Source organism: Gossypium raimondii, chromosome 6, assembly GCF_025698545.1.
Source record: "Gossypium raimondii isolate GPD5lz chromosome 6, ASM2569854v1, whole genome shotgun sequence".
Lineage (NCBI taxonomy): Eukaryota > Viridiplantae > Streptophyta > Magnoliopsida > Malvales > Malvaceae > Gossypium > Gossypium raimondii.
The window spans coordinates 42,706,864-42,716,911 of NC_068570.1; the positions used below are offsets into that span (position 1 = coordinate 42,706,864).

General features: G+C 33.3%; 1 pseudogene; it reads left to right on the forward strand.

The window, feature by feature from the left end:
* Positions 1-606: 606 nt before the first annotated feature.
* Positions 607-1,540, forward strand: LOC105774419 (protein DMP4-like; annotated as a pseudogene).
* Positions 1,541-10,048: the final 8,508 nt, after the last annotated feature.

A 10,048-nucleotide genomic window follows, 5' to 3' on the forward strand; every position in this document is an offset into this window, starting at 1 on the left:
TTCAACTAGTTCAATAAATTAAATTGACTAATTCAATCATGTTAAAAATAAAAAGCATAAAATAATTAAAAATGAGAAAAATATATTTATAAAAATTAAAGATAAAAACAACATAATAAAAATTTCAAAATTCTTGAATAATGGTTTTATTCTTATCTTTAATTTTGATTACATATCAATTTTTATTCAATTGGTTGGATCAATTAATTTAGGTCTAACAATATTATTTACCATTTCACTAATAATTCAAAAGAACTCTTTTATAAATTTTAACAAAGTATAACTTAAAATATATTATAATATTACGTATATGACATTAATTATGCAACATTTATTATAAAATAGAAAATATTAATCAATTTCTAACATTTGGTTTATTCGTTGAGGTATCTTTAAAATTTTGTAATCGATTTGTAAGTCCTGCCTATGTAGTAGGTTAAATGGAAAATTTATATATCAACTTGTGAATTTGAAATTTTATTTTATGAAAGGAAAAATGACATCAGATCAAACTGTTATACGTGGATGTGAGTTTATTGTATGGTATGAAGAAAAAAAAAACCAGAATCAGCTCATTCATCATAATACTGACTAAAATTTTGAACTAATCGACATGGAACCAAAAGTCCCATTCTTGATTTCTTTTCCTTTCAAGGCATCACTTGAGTCTCTTCATTCCCTTTACCTCCACTCATCTCTATTTCCATCTTATAAATACAGTTGCCTCTAAATAAAGTCAGCTCATTCATTATATTACTAAAGACATCTAGTTGGGAGAACTTCAGTTATGGAGATTAAGGTAGAAGAAGAAGAATCCCACCGCGAACAAGGTGAAGAAAAGCAACCACTCCTACAATATTTGTCTCGACTATCCCAAACTGAAAACAAAACCCTTATTCAGACTGCAATCAGTCAAACGTTTCAAAGCACTGCGCATTTGGCTAACCTCTTGCCCACCGGCACCGTCCTTGCTTTCCAACTTCTCTCCCCCATATTCACCAACCAAGGTAACTGTGACTCAACCTGTCGGTCAATGACGGCTGCCCTCCTACTGCTTTGTGGATTGTCATGTTTATTGTCGAGCTTCACAGACAGTTTCAGAGACAAGGATGGGAATGTCTGTTACGGGTTTGCTACATTGAATGGATTGTGGGTCATCGATGGTTCGGTCAGTGCTCCGCCTGAATTCGCAGCAAAATACCGACTCCGGTCCATAGATTTCATGCATGCTTTTATGTCGATGCTAGTGTTTGCAGCAGTGGCATTATTTGATCAGAATGTGGTGACTTGCTTTTACCCAAACACCGTCTGCTCGAGTTCAGGAGATCCTCACGGCACTGCCGGTGGGGATCGGCTTTTGCTGCAGTATGTTGTTCGTTGTTTTTCCTACAACACCACATGGAATTGGCTTCCCCTTGTCTGCTAATTGACATTTTCCCCATTAATAAACAGTAACATATTGTTCACGATTCAGAGTCATTATTGATGATTTAGTAATGAGAAAATTTGAAGTCTCGTGTATATATATACACATTATATATTATTATATCGTCCATGATCAACTAGTCCAAGTTTGCGGATTATCACATATTTTGCTTCAATGTTTCTTTGATTCATAGCACAAACCATTGCTAATTTTCAATTTAGCCTCAAACTAAAATCAAGCGACAGCATGGAGAATGGTAGGTGCTTTGAAAAGGTAATGACTTCTTATGAAATGTTTATGATTACTTATAACCTATGTACTTTTTCACGCAAAACTCAAAAATATTTATGATTACTTAGCTAGTAACATTAATTCAGTAAATAAAATTAAGAAAATGTATAGAAGGATTAATTAGCTAGTAACATTAAAAAGATTGTATTTGTTGTTGTTTCTTTCCTACTTTAATTTTTTATGGCTTTTACTTTAATTTTTTTCCTTCTTTCTTTCAATTTATTGTTCCATAATAATTCTCATCCTTTCTATTTATTGACTTACACAATTATTGTTTATAAATTTATTGTTGTTTTATTTCCTTTTGGCTTAATGGTACCATAAACACTTGAACATTTTCAAAAAATTCAATTAAGTTCTTTTAAACTTTTTGCACTCATTTTAGCCCCTGAACTAACAAAATCAACCAAATACTTTGATTAATGTTGACCATTTGTACGTAGCCATTAATAATACTGACTCGGTCAACTATTGCTGATCTGGTAGTGTCACGTTAGCAAAAAAATAAAAAATAAAGTCTTTTTCCTTTTCATTTTCTTTCTAAAATGAAAATTCTTTTTTTTCTTTCTTTTCCTTTTTTTTCATATTGCATTTTTTTCTTTTTTTTTCTTCTTCTCCCCTTTTCATGTTTCTCAACCTTAAACCAAATCGCAACAAGGAAGTAACTGAACAGTGGCAAGGAAGCAAAGCAGCAAAACTACATTGATCTTCTTCCTTTTGCCTTTTGTTTTAGCTGTCCTTTCTTTCCTTCTAATCTTCGCTTCTCTCCCTTCTACTTCCTTTCACTCTCATGATCTTCACTTTCATCTTCCTTGTCATCAGCGTCTGCATTGTCGCCAAAAGCTAAAGTATCTTCTGAAAATAAATGCTTTAGCTAAACTTCAAAGTCACTTTAAAGTTTATATTTATTCTTTTATTTGTGCTCCTTTTTTGTTCCTAATTTAAAAGGTAAGGGAATTAGATATTTGAATACTTAAGTTCTATTCCCTTTCCAAAAGAAGAATCATTGGTGATATGAAGTTATGAAATTTTAGTCACTGATGCTGTTTTGTTTATCTATTTTCTAAATCAAGAGAAAAAGTTGAAAATTAAAAAGGCAAAAAATTTTAAATTTTCATATTAGCTTTTTTTTTTTTTTTGCAATGAGGGGTTTAGTCGTGCATAGTGAGCGGTAGGGAAGGGTGAGTGACAATTGGGAGCCAAGAGTGGAGGTGACTGGCTGTGGAGAACCTCGATGGCAATGCTTAGGGTTTATGGGAGGAAAAAAAGAAAATAAGAGAAATAGAAAGAATAAAAAGGAGAATAAAGAAATAATAGAAAAAAAAAGGGTAGGAAAAAACAAGAAAGAAAGAAAAATAAAAAAAGTGTTATAAAATAATCAAATAAAAAACACTTAAAGTAAATAGAGAATTTTCTTGTATCTTCTTGCATAATGAATGGGAGGTTTTACCTTATAAATGAGGAGGGGTTAGAATATGGACATCCACATTTATCTGTAACAAAAAAGATTTTTTTAATCTTTTCATTTTTTGCTAACATGGCATGCTGATGTAGCAGCGCCACGTAATAGTTGACTGAGCCAACACCATTAATGATCACATCAGCTCCACCGTTAAATATTAATGGTCAACATTAATCAAAGGGTCTATTTGGTCAATTTTGTTAGTTTAAGGGTTTAGTTGAGTGCAAAAAATTCGATAACTTATTATACCAATAAACTTTTTTTTAATAGGTGTCATTTAAGATTCCTTTCTAGAATGTATTTTTTAATCAAATAACTTCAATAATTATTAGTGTCACTACAGCAAAATAGGTTTTTAGCTGCGTTTTTTTGGCCCTATAGTGACGCTTATAAGTGCCACTAAAACAACTTGCTGTGTTTTTATAAGCGTCGCAAAAAAACTGCTACAGATAACGCCGCTAAATTTTACGGCGTTTATGTGGGAAAATGCCGCCATAGAACATGACCTTTAGCGACGCTTCTCCCAAAAACGCTGCTAAAGAACATGACTTTTAGTGGCTTTTTGGTAAAAAGCCACTAAAGGTCATGTTCTTTAGCGGCACTTTTCTCACAAACGCCACTAAAGATCATGTTCTTTAGTGCCGTTTTTAGTAAATGCGCTGCTAAAAGTCATGTTCTATAGTGGCGCTTTTCCTAAAATTGCCACTAAAAATCATGATCTTTAGCTGCGTTTGTGGTAAAAGCGCCGCTAAAGAACATGATCTTTAGTGGCGTTTTTGGGAAAAGCGCCACTAAAGATTCTTTAGCGGTGTTGATGGGAAAATGCCACTAATTTTAACAAATTTTACCAATCCATTTTAATTCATATAGAACCCGAATTTTCAACATAATTTCCTGTAACATCAAATCCAACCAAAAACTTCAAGTCTAAATGATACTATCACGAAAGAAATATGTATATAATCTAAATTAATAAATGAAATAACAAAATATATTATATTCAAAAGTTATATTGTTAAGATATTCTCAAAATAAAAAACAAAAGTCTAAGATGGCGGATTTTGTGACTGCTGAAACATCTTCATCATATTCTGAAGCTGTAGCTGGAGTTCGTCATATTTTCTTGTTGCTTCTGCTTCCCTCGCTGTTGTCTCTGCTTTAAGTTGTAGCTAGAGCTCTTCATATTTTCTTTGAGCCTCTGCTTCTCTCGATGCTACCTTCGTTTTAAGTTGAGTAATTTGCTCAACCGTGCTCGCTTGCATCTGAGCCATTTGGTCTCTTAACCTTTGAACTTTAGCTTGAGCCTGATTCACCGAAGGCATGTATTGCTACGAGCTGGATTCAAAAAATTGGGTTGCGTTAACAAAAGATCCTTGAAATCGAACTCGACCATACCTTTCAGAACCCAAAACTTCAGTAATAATTCTGTTATCAATGTCGTCCAGATTAATAGAACTATCACTTCATACTCTGCCCTTTTATCCCTTAGTTTCTCCTAATAAATCAATCAAGGAGTTAGAAACGAAACACATAATCAAACAAATGCAACATAACTTGGCATTATTTGCATTACAAACGATGAATTAAACCATTATAATTAAACATGATAAATATTTAAAATAATTCAAATTTTATTAAGTAAATATACCATAATTTCTACAGCTTCAGTAGTCATAGGATATCCATCTTTCTTTCTATGTGTAATGTAAAAAAGCTGAAGGCGTCTAACTTTTTGACCAGACGACAGTTCTTACAATATAGTAGGAAAAATATTATTTAGTAGAAAGTAATTAATATTTGACACAATTAATAAATTCAAAATACCCTGTTATCAGCTACACAAGCAAAAATTTTCGACTCAACTGTGTGCGTGAATTTTTGTTTTTGCCTACTTGTAATTCCAATTCGCTCACGATCCTACATTATGAAATTATTATTACGTATATAGTAAAAACTATAAACCAAAACAATTATAAGAGTTTGGAATTACGTAATACATCTCCTTTCTTTGAATTCCAAAATCTAATTGCAACTTCCCATTGGTACCTCAGCATTCTCGGTGAGACATTTCGCAATTTCTCTTCGAGATGAATATTTTTCTTAAAATATTCCTTCTTTAAAGTACTTTTATGGTCTCTCCATTTCTTTCCTAATGCCTTTTTCACATAATTATCCGAGACATCTAAAGCAAATCTCTCCTGAAAATAACACAAGTTTAGAAAGTAAAATATAAATGAAACTTAAACCAAAATATTATGAAAGTAAAATATAAATGAAACTTAAACCAAAATATTATAAATTACATTCACGTTATTACCTTAATATTACCGAGAGCTTGATTTTTGTTACTATCAGGCATTTGATGCCATAACTAGTAGTTGATTGGCAACAAATTGACATTTCGTGCTATAATGCCCAAGTATCTTGCTAAAAGTCGAGCTTCTGATCCAATAGGCTGATCATGACTGTTTCTAGATACTTTGACACACTCGATAGAATTTAGATCGTATAAATCTTTTAATAGCGTACGTCCTCAAGTTTTACGCCTCCCACCACTTATAGCTAAAAAACATGGTATATGATAATATAAGAATTTGAAACAAAAATCAATAATAAAATTCAACATGCATGTAAATTAAAGTTAACATCACTTTGAATTTTTACAGTTTCGTCAGCTGTATTCAGAATATTCGAAGATCCAATAGCAGTCTGTTGTTCACTATTTGTTTCTTCCGACTTTGGAGGATTCTGAATAATACTTAGATCTCGCAATCTTCTTCTAGGCATATTATCTGCAATACATATAAAATAGTTGAAATATTAGTAACTAATTACAACAATAATAGTACATATAAAATAGTTGAAATATTTAACAAGATCAAGATTTAAATTATAATATTACATATAATTAAAAAAATCATAAAATCTTACTACATCATGATTCGTAAATATCTTCATCCACATCTTGGCGAACCCATTGAAATTGTGTACTAGTACTAGGGATAGTTTCATTTAAGTTTTGGTCTGGAAAAGGCTAAGTTTCTGATCTTTCGTCGATGTCATCTCTACTTTCATTGCCCATGTCAAACAAGTCTCTAGGGGTGTTACGGAGTACAACGTACCAACCCTCATCAGTTGGATCTTTTGAGTAGAAAAACTTGTTTAACTTGAGAAGGAAATACATACGGCTCGTCTATCAATTGTTCTCTAGCGTGAATTAATCGAGAGAAGTTCACCATTGTAAAACCAAATTGATCTTTTCTAAATACACGAGGAGTATTAACATCAACCTAATCACATCAAAATAAGACAACATTCTATTTTCCATCGTAATCCAACTCAATAATGTCCGTAAGAAGTCCGTAATACTCTACATTTCCCTCAACAGGATTACTGTCCCTAGAACTAGCATAACTTGTAATTGAAGAATTAACAACTATTCCACAATTTTGAGTCCTCCTCAATCTTTCGTGAGATTTTGTATGAAACCTGAATCCATTAATGAGGAAGGCAGTATATCTTTTTACTACTCTATTTGGACCTTGGGAAAGCCATTTAACTTCTTCATTAACGTCATTTCCACTCCAAACCTATTGAATTGAAATTAAATTGATTAATTATAATGTTATACAAAAACATTATTATTTGTCAATGAAAGCTTCAGTTGCATACCATCTGCCCTAACCATTCATGAAAAGATTCTGTGAATAACTTATGAATCTCTCGATGTTATAATCTTTGGGAACGTAAATGAGATCTCAAGACTTGTTTGTACTCACTACGTTAAAAAGTGAATTACTTGGTTAAAAGATAAACAAATTAAAAATATGAATATTTTTCAAATTTTAAAACTTACTTGCATAATGGTTCAATTAAATTGTTTTGAAAAAGAACATATCGATGTGCTTGTACCCAAAATCTATCATCTAAGTGTGCAATTTCAACTTTACCAATCGGTTGTCCATAACTTCGAAATAGATAAGTTTCGACTAAGTTATAATTAGTGAGCCCAGCATTTCTACTTGGTCTATTCAATCTTGTTTCAACAGCTTCTAAATATCTAGAGCAGAACGTTATACACTCCTCTACAAAGTAACCTTCAATAATTGATCCTTTTGGCTAACGCTTATTACAACAATAATACTTCAATTTGCATAGGAACCTAAACATGATATACAACATTATCAAAATTTGTAATTAAAGGTATATTCATGAATGAATGAAAACTTTGCAAATAAATTAGCACCTCTCTATAGGATACATCCACCGATAGAAAATCGGTCCACCAAGTTTTACTTCATGAGGGAGATGGATTAGCAAGTGTACCGTAATAGTGAAGAACGAAGGTGGAAAGATATTTTCCAAGTTGCATAAAGTCAAGGTGGCTTGATCTTATACTTTTTCAAGTTCTTCAACAATCAAAACTTTACCATAAATAGCTTTCATTATATTGGATAGTTCAATTATACAAGACGTTACCTTTTTTGACATACAACACCGTAAAGCAACTGGCAGTAATCTTTTATGAAGATGTGATAATAATGTGATTTTAGGGAATAGAGTCTTTAATCTTTAAGACTCACACATCAATATATATTTGATGCATATGCATATGGGACCTTTATATCCTTCAACACCGTACAAAACACTTCTTTTCTTTCTTCGACATTGCAAAAATAGAACGTGGCAACTGAGATTTTCCATTCGGAATTAATTGGGGAAGAAGATCATTCTGAATTCTCATATCAACTAGATCAAGTTGACTCTGAAGATTATTTTTCGATTTTCTATCGACATTCAAAATTGTCCTAATTATGTTCTCACAAACATTCTTTTCAATATGCATGACATCAAGATTGTATCGCAAAATGTGATGCTAAAAAAAATACTTCTTTTTTTCCACAAGTCTTCCTCATTAGGATCATCATCTTCATCGGATTCATCATCACTCTACCGGTCAACATCACCAACATACGCCTCCCTTGGTCTTCTATTTGTCCATGTATTAGGTGGTTGATTCAGCTTCCCATAACTGAAATTGATATCTTTTAACATGAACAAGATTTCAGATCCAATGGTCTACTCAAGAGCTTCTTTGTACTCTTTAGTACTATCAAATAGAGTCCTCTGAAATCTAAATCTATGATTTCCATCTAACCACCGACGATGCCCCATATAAGATAACTTCTTCCCATTATATAACAACTTTGAACATGTTTGCGCCACACAACAAGGACAAGTATAACGTACTTTGGTACTCCAACCAGATAAATTGACATAAGCCGGGAAATCATTAATAGTCCACAACAAAGCTGCACGTAAATAAAAGTTCTCATTTCTCAAGACATCATATGTTTCAACACCCGCCCATGACTATTTCAACTCTTCAATAAGTGGCGACATATAAATGTCAATATCATTCCCAGAACCTTTTTCTTTAGGGATAATTGTAACACCCCAAACCCGACCTAAACGTTATGGCCGAATCTAGTGATGTCACATGGTAGTGAGTTTCAAAATCGTAACTTATGTTGGGAACCGTAACTTAGGTTAAAACACTTTCCTTTTAGAATCTTTTCATTATTACTTATTAATTCTAATATCGTGTTAATTAATTATTTGAAAGCTTTCAAAACGTTTAATCTATGCGGAAGCTTATAAGTAGATTGCGTAATCGTGAGTATTTTGTTAAAACATTTGGTTCTTTTGAAAACTCGAGTTTTCCTAAAATTAGTAGAAATAAATTGAAAACCCCAAATTTAAGAAAAATCCGCAGAGGCCATATTTACAATAAAATTCCCAAATAAAATTTAAAATTATAATTAAATATGAAACAGAGACAAATAAGGTTGCATGGCCACCGCTGAGTCCTCCGTCGCACTAATCTACCCAAGCCTAGGGATTACCTGTACAGATAAATCAGAAGGGTGAGTTTACAAAAAATCAGTGTAATCCCCATATAGAGCAAGCAGACAAAATGCAATCACAGTCTCGGCTTAAGCATTTTCAGTACCAGATTCAGTTTCAGTTAGGGCCTTAGCCCAATTCAGTACAAAAGCAGTCATGCATTAGGGCCTTGGCTCATTACAGTAACAGTAATAAATATAGTAACAGAAATACTGTCACAAAATCCTACCCAGCAGGCTCTACTCACCATCTCCGTCCAACCCTACACTCTATGTGGGCATATAATCAACCCACCCATCAGTACACTCCAAAAAGAACCGAATGTGGCACTAAACAATGGTTTCTAGTTGAGCTGCCAGTAAATTAGGCCCGAGGCCTTTCAGTACACTTCCTCCGAACAATACCAACCCCCAACCCAATGCAATGCAATATACAAATATGACATGCTATACATAATATCATGCATGTAAACCGGCATACAGTACCAAATCATTGGGACATCATCATGCTTAATCATATAAGTCATACAGTCATTTCAGTCAATTAGGGGTCTAGGTAAGCTTACCCACCTTATAATAGGTCAACAGTTGACTTGGGATACCCGTGCAATCTTAACAAATAAAAATGGGCCTACAAGCCCATGATGTTCGCCTGTATGGCCCACAGGCCCAAATTAGCCTTGATCGGGCAGTTTACATGGCCTGGCCCGAAAATTCCACACGTCCATGTGATTCACTCGTGTGGGCCCACACGCCTGTGTGGCCCACATGGCCAAATTCGGTTCGGCTCGTGTATCGCACACGGCCAGCCTCATCGATCGCACGTCTGTGTAGCATCGATAGCCTCACTTTATGGCTTTTCATTGATTTCTGTTTATAGTGTTGCGGTTACACACCTGTAACATTTTTGACGCAAAAGTAACTCCAAACAATCCCGAACTTATAATTGACCAAAATACCACT